This window comes from Colletes latitarsis, unplaced genomic scaffold (genome assembly GCF_051014445.1).
Source record: "Colletes latitarsis isolate SP2378_abdomen unplaced genomic scaffold, iyColLati1 scaffold0111, whole genome shotgun sequence".
Classification (NCBI taxonomy): Eukaryota; Metazoa; Arthropoda; class Insecta; order Hymenoptera; family Colletidae; genus Colletes; species Colletes latitarsis.
Genome location: NW_027488461.1, coordinates 15342 through 27500, shown reverse-complemented (window position 1 = coordinate 27500; position 12159 = coordinate 15342).

Sequence of the window (12159 nt, the reverse complement as noted above, 5' to 3'; positions counted from 1 at the left end):
TAACCCAGACCTAACCCAGACCTAACCCAGACCTAACCAAATCCAGTACTAACCCAGACCTAACCCAGTCCTAACCCAGACCTAACCCAGACCTAACCCAGTCCTAACCCAGTCCTAACCCAGACCTAACCCAGACCTAACCCAGACCTAACCCAGACCTAACCCAGACCTAACCCAGACCTAACCCAGTCCTAACCCAGACCGAACCCAGACCTAACCCAGACCTAACCCAGTCCTAACCCAGACCTAACCCAGTCCTAACCCAGACCTAACCCAGACCTAACCCAGTCCTAACCCAGTCCTAACCCAGACCTAACCCAGACCTAACCCAGACCTAACCCAGACCTAACCCAGACCTAACCCAGAAATAACCCAGACCTAACCCAGACCTAACCCAGTCCTAACCCAGTCCTAACCCAGTCCTAACCCAGACCTAACCCAGTCCTAACCCAGTCCTAACCCAGACCTAACCCAGTCCTAACCCAGTCCTAACCCAGACCTAACCCAGACCTAACCCAGACCTAACCAAATCCAGTACTAACCCAGACCTAACCCAGTCCTAACCCAGACCTAACCCAGTCCTAACCCAGACCTAACCCAGACCTAACCCAGTCCTAACCCAGTCCTAACCCAGACCTAACCCAGTCCTAACCCAGTCCTAACCCAGACCTAACCCAGTCCTAACCCAGTCCTAACCCAGACCTAACCCAGTCCTAACCCAGTCCTAACCCAGACCTAACCCAGACCTAACCCAGACCGAACCCAGACCTAACCCAGACCTAACCCAGTCCTAACCCAGACCTAACCCAGACCTAACCCAGTCCTAACCCAGTCCTAACCCAGACCTAACCCAGTCCTAACCCAGTCCTAACCCAGACCTAACCCAGTCCTAACCCAGTCCTAACCCAGACCTAACCCAGTCCTAACCCAGTCCTAACCCAGACCTAACCCAAACCTAACCCAGACCGAACCCAGACCTAACCCAGCCCTAACCCAGACCTAACCCAGACCTAACCAAATCCAGTACTAACCCAGACCTAACCCAGACCTAACCCAGACCTAACCAAATCCAGTACTAACCCAGACCTAACCCAGTCCTAACCCAGACCTAACCCAGACCTAACCCAGTCCTAACCCAGTCCTAACCCAGACCTAACCCAGACCTAACCCAGACCTAACCCAGACCTAACCCAGACCTAACCCAGACCTAACCCAGTCCTAACCCAGACCGAACCCAGACCTAACCCAGACCTAACCCAGTCCTAACCCAGACCTAACCCAGTCCTAACCCAGACCTAACCCAGACCTAACCCAGTCCTAACCCAGTCCTAACCCAGACCTAACCCAGACCTAACCCAGACCTAACCCAGACCTAACCCAGACCTAACCCAGAAATAACCCAGACCTAACCCAGACCTAACCCAGTCCTAACCCAGTCCTAACCCAGTCCTAACCCAGACCTAACCCAGTCCTAACCCAGTCCTAACCCAGACCTAACCCAGTCCTAACCCAGTCCTAACCCAGACCTAACCCAGACCTAACCCAGACCTAACCAAATCCAGTACTAACCCAGACCTAACCCAGTCCTAACCCAGACCTAACCCAGTCCTAACCCAGACCTAACCCAGACCTAACCCAGTCCTAACCCAGTCCTAACCCAGACCTAACCCAGTCCTAACCCAGTCCTAACCCAGACCTAACCCAGTCCTAACCCAGTCCTAACCCAGACCTAACCCAGTCCTAACCCAGTCCTAACCCAGACCTAACCCAGACCTAACCCAGACCGAACCCAGACCTAACCCAGACCTAACCCAGTCCTAACCCAGACCTAACCCAGACCTAACCCAGTCCTAACCCAGTCCTAACCCAGACCTAACCCAGTCCTAACCCAGTCCTAACCCAGACCTAACCCAGTCCTAACCCAGTCCTAACCCAGACCTAACCCAGTCCTAACCCAGTCCTAACCCAGACCTAACCCAAACCTAACCCAGACCGAACCCAGACCTAACCCAGCCCTAACCCAGACCTAACCCAGACCTAACCAAATCCAGTACTAACCCAGACCTAACCCAGTCCTAACCCAGACCTAACCCAGTCCTAACCCAGACCTAACCCAGACCTAACCCAGTCCTAACCCAGTCCTAACCCAGACCTAACCCAGACCTAACCCAGACCGAACCCAGACCTAACCCAGACCTAACCCAGTCCTAACCCAGACCTAACCCAGACCTAACCCAGTCCTAACCCAGTCCTAACCCAGTCCTAACCCAGACCTAACCCAGTCCTAACCCAGTCCTAACCCAGACCTAACCCAGACCTAACCCAGACCTAACCAAATCCAGTACTAACCCAGACCTAACCCAGTCCTAACCCAGACCTAACCCAGTCCTAACCCAGACCTAACCCAGACCTAACCCAGACCTAACCCAGACCTAACCAAATCCAGTACTAACCCAGACCTAACCCAGTCCTAACCCAGACCTAACCCAGTCCTAACCCAGACCTAACCCAGACCTAACCCAGTCCTAACCCAGTCCTAACCCAGACCTAACCCAGACCTAACCCAGTCCTAACCCAGTCCTAACCCAGACCTAACTCAGACCTAACCCAGACCTAACCCAGACCTAACCCAGTCCTAACCCAGTCCTAACCCAGTCCTAACCCAGAAATAACCCAGACCTAACCCAGACCTAACCCAGTCCTAACCCAGTCCTAACCCAGTCCTAACCCAGACCTAACCCAGACCTAACCCAGACCTAACCCAGACCTAACCCAGTCCTAACCCAGACCGAACCCAGACCTAACCCAGACCTAACCCAGTCCTAACCCAGACCTAACCCAGTCCTAACCCAGACCTAACCCAGACCTAACCCAGTCCTAACCCAGTCCTAACCCAGACCTAACCCAGACCTAACCCAGACCTAACCCAGACCTAACCCAGACCTAACCCAGAAATAACCCAGACCTAACCCAGACCTAACCCAGTCCTAACCCAGTCCTAACCCAGTCCTAACCCAGACCTAACCCAGTCCTAACCCAGTCCTAACCCAGACCTAACCCAGACCTAACCCAGACCTAACCAAATCCAGTACTAACCCAGACCTAACCCAGTCCTAACCCAGACCTAACCCAGTCCTAACCCAGACCTAACCCAGACCTAACCCAGTCCTAACCCAGTCCTAACCCAGACCTAACCCAGTCCTAACCCAGACCTAACCCAGACCTAACCCAGTCCTAACACAGTCCTAACCCAGTCCTAACCAAGTCCTAACCCAGAACCTACCCAGTCCTAACCCAAACCTAACCCAGACCTAACCCAGACCTAACCCAGTCCTAACCCAGTCCTAACCCAGACCTAACCCAGTCCTAACCCAGACCTAACCCAGTCCTAACCCAGAAATACCCCAGACCTGACCCAGACCTAACCCAGACCTAACCCAGCCCTAACCCAGACCTAACCCAGACCTAACCCAGACCTAACCCAGAAATAACCCAGACCTAACCCAGACCTAACCCAGACCTAACCCAGACCTAACCCAGTCCTAACCCAGACCTAACCCAGTCCTAACCCAGACCTAACCCAGACCTAACCCAGACCTAACCCAGACCTAACCCAGAAATAACCCAGACCTAACCCAGACCTAACCCAGTCCTAACCCAGAAATACCCCAGACCTGACCCAGACCTAACCCAGACCTAACCCAGCCCTAACCCAGACCTAACCCAGACCTAACCCAGACCTAACCCAGAAATAACCCAGACCTAACCCAGACCTAACCCAGTCCTAACCCAGTACTAACCCAGTCCTAACCCAGACCTAACCCAGTCCTAACCCAGACCTAACCCAGACCTAACCCAGTCCTAACCTAGACCTAACCCAGTCCTAAACCAGACCTAACCCAATCCTAACCCAGTCGTAACCCAGACCTAACCCAGTCGTAACCCAGACCTAACCCAGTCGTAACCCAGACCTAACCCAGTCGTAACCCAGACCTAACCCAGTCGTAACCCAGTCCTAACCCAGTCCTAACCCAGACCTAACCCAGACCTAACCCAGACCTAACCCAGTCCTAACCCAGTCCTAACCCAGACCTAACCCAGTCCTAACCCAGACCTAACCCAGACCTAACCCAGTCCTAACCCAGACCTAACCCAGTCCTAACCCAGTCCTAACCCAGTCCTAACCCAGTCTTAAACCAGTCCTAACTCAGACCTAACCGAGACGTAACCCAGACCTTATCCAATTCAGTCCTAACACAGTCCATATTCATTTTTTTTTTTTTTTTTTTTTTTTTTTTTTTATTTCTGTTTTAGATACCGAAGGAGATCCTTGGATAGGCACCCATGCCTCAGAAGAATATATGGGTAGTTTGGGAATCTGACTCACCATACCCCACAAGTGTCTCATCCGTCTTTACTCATTCAGACACCACTCATGCCAACAAGCATCCCGGGACGCAGGCGAAACTGCTCTCCGCATTACTTCACCTAACCAATTCTAAACTAGCCCTAACGCAGTTCCAATACAGTCATTACAAAATGGGCTAGGTCTGGGCCAGTGTTGCGGGGGTTTGGGGCGCGCAGACCCCAGTCAGCAAAACGAATTCAATATGATGCTGTTCAATTTAATATGATACCGCTATTACAAAGGGGGTTAGGTCTGGGCTAGTGTAGCGGGGGTCTGGGGGGCGCAGACCCCTGTCAGCAAAACGAATTCAATATGATGCTGCTCAATTTAATTTGATACCGCTATTACAAAATGGGTTAGGTCTGGGCTGGTGTAGCGGGGGTTTGGGGGGCGCAGACCCCAGTCAGCAAAACGAATTCAATATGATGCTGTTCAATTTAATTTGATACCGCTATTACAAAATGGGTTAGGTCTGGGCTAGTGTAGCGGGGGTTTGGGGGGCGCAGACCCCAGTCAGCAAAACGAATTCAATATGATGCTGTTCAATTTAATTTGATACCGCTATTACAAAATGGGTTAGGTCTGGGCTAGTGTAGCGGGGGTTTGGGGGGCGCAGCCCCCCATTCAGCAAAACGAATTATGTACGATGCTGTTCAATTTAATATGATACCACTATTACAAAGTGGGTTAGGTCTGGGCTAGTGTAGCGGGGGTCTGGGGGGCGCAGACCCCTGTCAGCAAAACGAATTCAATATGATGCTGTTCAATTTAATTTGATACAGCTATTACAAAATGGGTTAGGTCTGGGCTAGTGTAGCGGGGGTTTGGGGGGCGCAGCCCCCCATTCAGCAAAACGAATTATGTACGATGCTGTTCAATTTAATATGATACCACTATTACAAAGTGGGTTAGGTCTGGGCTAGTATAGCGGGGGTCTGGGGGGCGCAGACCCCAGTCAGCAAAACGAATTCAATATGATGCTGTTCAATTTAATTTGATACCGCTATTACAAAATGGGTTAGGTCTGGGCTAGTGTAGCGGGGGTTTGGGGGGCGCAGCCCCCCATTCAGCAAAACGAATTTAGTACGATGCTGTTCAATTTAATATGATACCGCTATTACAAAGTGGGTTAGGTCCGGGCTAGTGTTGCGGGGGTCTGGGGCGCGCAGACCCCAGTCAGCAAAACGAATTCAATATGATGCTGTTCAATTTAATATGATACCGCTATTACAAAGGGGGTTAGGTCTGGGCTAGTGTAGCGGGGGTCTGGGGGGCGCAGACCCCTGTCAGCAAAACGAATTTAGTACGATGCTGTTCAATTTAATTTGATACCGCTATTACAAAATGGGTTAGGTCTGGGCTAGTGTAGCGGGGGTTTGGGGGGCGCAGCCCCCCATTCAGCAAAACGAATTAAGTACGATGCTGTTCAATTTAATATGATACCACTATTACAAAGTGGGTTAGGTCTGGGCTATTGTAGCGGGGGTCGGGGGGGCGCAGACCCCAGTCAGCAAAACGAATTCAATATGATGCTGTTCAATTTAGTTTGATACCGCTATTACAAAATGGGTTAGGTCTGGGCTAGTGTAGCGGGGGTTTGGGGGGCGCAGCCCCCCATTCAGCAAAACGAATTTAGTACGATGCTGTTCAATTTAATGTGATACCGCTATTACAAAGTGGGTTAGGTCCGGGCTAGTGTTGCGGGGGTCTGGGGCGCGCAGACCCCAGTCAGCAAAACGAATTCAATATGATGCTGTTCAATTTAATATGATACCGCTATTACAAAGGGGGTTAGGTCTGGGCTAGTGTAGCGGGGGTCTGGGGGGCGCAGACCCCTGTCAGCAAAACGAATTTAGTACGATGCTGTTCAATTTAATTTGATACCGCTATTACAAAATGGGTTAGGTCTGGGCTAGTGTAGCGGGGGTTTGGGGGGCGCAGCCCCCCATTCAGCAAAACGAATTAAGTACGATGCTGTTCAATTTAATATGATACCACTATTACAAAGTGGGTTAGGTCTGGGCTATTGTAGCGGGGGTCTGGGGGGCGCAGACCCCAGTCAGCAAAACGAATTCAATATGATGCTGTTCAATTTAATTTGATACCGCTATTACAAAATGGGTTAGGTCTGGGCTAGTGTAGCGGGGGTTTGGGGGGCGCAGCCCCCCATTCAGCAAAACGAATTTAGTACGATGCTGTTCAATTTAATATGATACCGCTATTACAAAGTGGGTTAGGTCCGGGCTAGTGTTGCGGGGGTCTGGGGGGCGCAGCCCCCCAGTCAGCAAAACGAATTTAGTACGATGCTGTTCAATTTAATTTGATACCGCTATTACAAAATGGGTTAGGTCTGGGCTAGTGTAGCGGGGGTTTGGGGGGCGCAGCCCCCCATTCAGCAAAACGAATTAAGTACGATGCTGTTCAATTTAATATGATACCACTATTACAAAGTGGGTTTGGTCTGGGCTAGTGTAGCGGGGGTCTGGGGGGCGCAGACCCCAGTCAGCAAAACGAATTCAATATGATGCTGTTCAACCCCTCGGGAATTTTTAATTTCTGTTTTATTCACCGTAATGCTCATGGAACGTACTTTCATATTCTTGTTTTTTGCTTCACGAAAATTTTTGTACACTAATTACTTTTTAATAGGAAAACGTGCAACGGCAAACTCCTTCCTAGGGTCACTGGGAAGATGACATTGACAAAATATGTTAAGATCAGCCGCCCCTATGCGTAAAGTATGTCGTTTTTCCATTTTTTCGATCCGGAGCGACACCAACATTGTGTTGCAATTTTAAACTGCGCGGTTAAACGGCGGGCCAAACAGTCGGTGGTTTATGCAACAGCAACCATCAAACTAGTAGGAGAATACACGCCCGTGATAGTATAGGAGATTCCCACTGTCCCTATCTTTTTTTTTATCTCGGACATATATATACCGGCTTATCGTCAATAACTCGAAAACCAGCACGTTAAGGCCAATTTTCGTCTATACGATTCTTATGCAGTTTTAGATTCTCTACACGGTCCACTGATCGTTTTATTTTTTTGTCGAATTTTGAGAATTTTTTTTTTTTTTTCTCGAAAACGAGCTCGACGACCTGCACTTTTGACGACGCCATCGTGTTCCCCGGATTTTTTCCTGCAAGATAGCGTGTCTATTTTTTGTCCTACGACGATTTTTGACGCCGGAGCGGTGTTTCGGAGCAGAGCGGACTTAGAAACTTTCGCGCGTCGACCGCCGGACCGATCGCTCCAGGCTGTTTTTCGTCAATAACTCGAAAACGAGCACGGTAACGCTCGTTTTCGCCCGTACGATACTTGTACCGTTTACCGATGGCTACCTGGTAGATGGTTTTTTTTTTTTTTATCTCGAATTTTGAGAGCTTTTTTAATTTTTTCCACAAAAACGAGCACGTGAACGCCAATTTTCGTCTATACGATTCTTATGCAGTTTTATATTCTCTACACGGTCCACTGATCGTTTTATTTTTTTGTCGAATTTTGAGAATTTTTTTTTTTTTTTCTCGAAAACGAGCTCGACGACCTGCACTTTTGACGACGCCATCGTGTTCCCCGGATTTTTTCCTGCAAGATAGCGTGTCTATTTTTTGTCCTACGACGATTTTTGACGCCGGAGCGGTGTTTCGGAGCAGAGCGGACTTAGAAACTTTCGCGCGTCGACCGCCGGACCGATCGCTCCAGGCTGTTTTTCGTCAATAACTCGAAAACGAGCACGGTAACGCTCGTTTTCGCCCGTACGATACTTGTACCGTTTACCGTTGGCTACCTGGTAGATGGTTTTTTTTTTTTTTATCTCGAATTTTGAGAGCTTTTTTAACTTTTTTCTCAAAAACGAGCACGTGAACGCCAATTTTGGTCTATACGATTCTTATGCAGTTTTAGATTCTCTACACGGTCCACTGATCGTTTTATTTTTTTGTCGAATTTTGAGAATTTTTTTTTTTTTTTCTCGAAAACGAGCTCGACGACCTGCACTTTTGACGACGCCATCGTGTTCCCCGGATTTTTTCCTGCAAGATAGGGTGGCGATTTTTTGTCCTACGACGATTTTTGACGCCGGAGCGATGATTCGGAGCAGAGCGGACTTAGAAACTTTCGCGCGTCGACCGCCGGACCGATCGCTCCAGGCTGTTTTTCGTCAATAACTCGAAAACGAGCACGGTAACGCTCGTTTTCGCCCGTACGATACTTGTACCGTTTACCGTTGGCTACCTGGTAGACGGTTTTTTTTTTTTTTATCTCGAAGTTTGAGAGCTTTTTTAATTTTTTCCACAAAAACGAGCACGTGAACGCCAATTTTCGTCTATACGATTCTTATGCAGTTTTATATTCTCTACACGGTCCACTGATCGTTTTATTTTTTTGTCGAATTTTGAGAATTTTTTTTTTTTTTTCTCGAAAACGAGCTCGACGACCTGCACTTTTGACGACGCCATCGTGTTCCCCGGATTTTTTCCTGCAAGATAGGGTGGCGATTTTTTGTCCTACGACGATTTTTGACGCCGGAGCGATGATTCGGAGCAGAGCGGACTTAGAAACTTTCGCGCGTCGACCGCCGGACCGATCGCTCCAGGCTGTTTTTCGTCAATAACTCGAAAACGAGCACGGTAACGCTCGTTTTCGCCCGTACGATACTTGTACCGTTTACCGTTGGCTACCTGGTAGACGGTTTTTTTTTTTTTTATCTCGAAGTTTGAGAGCTTTTTTAATTTTTTCCACAAAAACGAGCACGTGAACGCCAATTTTCGTCTATACGATTCTTATGCAGTTTTATATTCTCTACACGGTCCACTGATCGTTTTATTTTTTTGTCGAATTTTGAGAATTTTTTTTTTTTTTTCTCGAAAACGAGCTCGACGACCTGCACTTTTGACGACGCCATCGTGTTCCCCGGATTTTTTCCTGCAAGATAGCGTGTCTATTTTTTGTCCTACGACGATTTTTGACGCCGGAGCGGTGTTTCGGAGCAGAGCGGACTTAGAAACTTTCGCGCGTCGACCGCCGGACCGATCGCTCCAGGCTGTTTTTCGTCAATAACTCGAAAACGAGCACGGTAACGCTCGTTTTCGCCCGTACGATACTTGTACCGTTTACCGTTGGCTACCTGGTAGATGGTTTTTTTTTTTTTTATCTCGAATTTTGAGAGCTTTTTTAACTTTTTTCTCAAAAACGAGCACGTGAACGCCAATTTTGGTCTATACGATTCTTATGCAGTTTTAGATTCTCTACACGGTCCACTGATCGTTTTATTTTTTTGTCGAGTTTTGAGAATTTTTTTTTTTTTTTCTCGAAAACTAGCTCGACGACCTGCACTTTTGACGACGCCATCGTGTTCCCCGGATTTTTTCCTGCAAGATAGGGTGGCGATTTTTTGTCCTACGACGATTTTTGACGCCGGAGCGGTGTTTCGGAGCAGAGCGGACTTAGAAACTTTCGCGCGTCGACCGCCGGACCGATCGCTCCAGGCTGTTTTTCGTCAATAACTCGAAAACGAGCACGGTAACGCTCGTTTTCGCCCGTACGATACTTGTACCGTTTACCGTTGGCTACCTGGTAGACGGTTTTTTTTTTTTTTATCTCGAAGTTTGAGAGCTTTTTTAATTTTTTCCACAAAAACGAGCACGTGAACGCCAATTTTCGTCTATACGATTCTTATGCAGTTTTATATTCTCTACACGGTCCACTGATCGTTTTATTTTTTTGTCGAATTTTGAGAATTTTGTTTTTTTTTTCTCGAAAACGAGCTCGACGACCTGCACTTTTGACGACGCCATCGTGTTCCCCGGATTTTTTCCTGCAAGATAGCGTGTCTATTTTTTGTCCTACGACGATTTTTGACGCCGGAGCGGTGTTTCGGAGCAGAGCGGACTTAGAAACTTTCGCGCGTCGACCGCCGGACCGATCGCTCCAGGCTGTTTTTCGTCAATAACTCGAAAACGAGCACGGTAACGCTCGTTTTCGCCCGTACGATACTTGTACCGTTTACCGTTGGCTACCTGGTAGATGGTTTTTTTTTTTTTTATCTCGAATTTTGAGAGCTTTTTTAATTTTTTCCACAAAAACGAGCACGTGAACGCCAATTTTCGTCTATACGATTCTTATGCAGTTTTATATTCTCTACACGGTCCACTGATCGTTTTATTTTTTTGTCGAATTTTGAGAATTTTTTTTTTTTTTTCTCGAAAACGAGCTCGACGACCTGCACTTTTGACGACGCCATCGTGTTCCCCGGATTTTTTCCTGCAAGATAGCGTGTCTATTTTTTGTCCTACGACGATTTTTGACGCCGGAGCGGTGTTTCGGAGCAGAGCGGACTTAGAAACTTTCGCGCGTCGACCGCCGGACCGATCGCTCCAGGCTGTTTTTCGTCAATAACTCGAAAACGAGCACGGTAACGCTCGTTTTCGCCCGTACGATACTTGTACCGTTTACCGTTGGCTACCTGGTAGATGGTTTTTTTTTTTTTTATCTCGAATTTTGAGAGCTTTTTTAACTTTTTTCTCAAAAACGAGCACGTGAACGCCAATTTTGGTCTATACGATTCTTATGCAGTTTTATATTCTCTACACGGTCCACTGATCGTTTTATTTTTTTGTCGAATTTTGAGAATTTTTTTTTTTTTTTCTCGAAAACGAGCTCGACGACCTGCACTTTTGACGACGCCATCGTGTTCCCCGGATTTTTTCCTGCAAGATAGGGTGGCGATTTTTTGTCCTACGACGATTTTTGACGCCGGAGCGATGATTCGGAGCAGAGCGGACTTAGAAACTTTCGCGCGTCGACCGCCGGACCGATCGCTCCAGGCTGTTTTTCGTCAATAACTCGAAAACGAGCACGGTAACGCTCGTTTTCGCCCGTACGATACTTGTACCGTTTACCGTTGGCTACCTGGTAGACGGTTTTTTTTTTTTTTATCTCGAAGTTTGAGAGCTTTTTTAATTTTTTCCACAAAAACGAGCACGTGAACGCCAATTTTCGTCTATACGATTCTTATGCAGTTTTATATTCTCTACACGGTCCACTGATCGTTTTATTTTTTTGTCGAATTTTGAGAATTTTTTTTTTTTTTTCTCGAAAACGAGCTCGACGACCTGCACTTTTGACGACGCCATCGTGTTCCCCGGATTTTTTCCTGCAAGATAGCGTGTCTATTTTTTGTCCTACGACGATTTTTGACGCCGGAGCGGTGTTTCGGAGCAGAGCGGACTTAGAAACTTTCGCGCGTCGACCGCCGGACCGATCGCTCCAGGCTGTTTTTCGTCAATAACTCGAAAACGAGCACGGTAACGCTCGTTTTCGCCCGTACGATACTTGTACCGTTTACCGTTGGCTACCTGGTAGATGGTTTTTTTTTTTTTTATCTCGAATTTTGAGAGCTTTTTTAACTTTTTTCTCAAAAACGAGCACGTGAACGCCAATTTTGGTCTATACGATTCTTATGCAGTTTTAGATTCTCTACACGGTCCACTGATCGTTTTATTTTTTTGTCGAGTTTTGAGAATTTTTTTTTTTTTTTCTCGAAAACTAGCTCGACGACCTGCACTTTTGACGACGCCATCGTGTTCCCCGGATTTTTTCCTGCAAGATAGGGTGGCGATTTTTTGTCCTACGACGATTTTTGACGCCGGAGCGGTGTTTCGGAGCAGAGCGGACTTAGAAACTTTCGCGCGTCGACCGCCGGACCGATCGCTCCAGGCTGTTTTTCGTCAATAACTCGAAAACGAGCA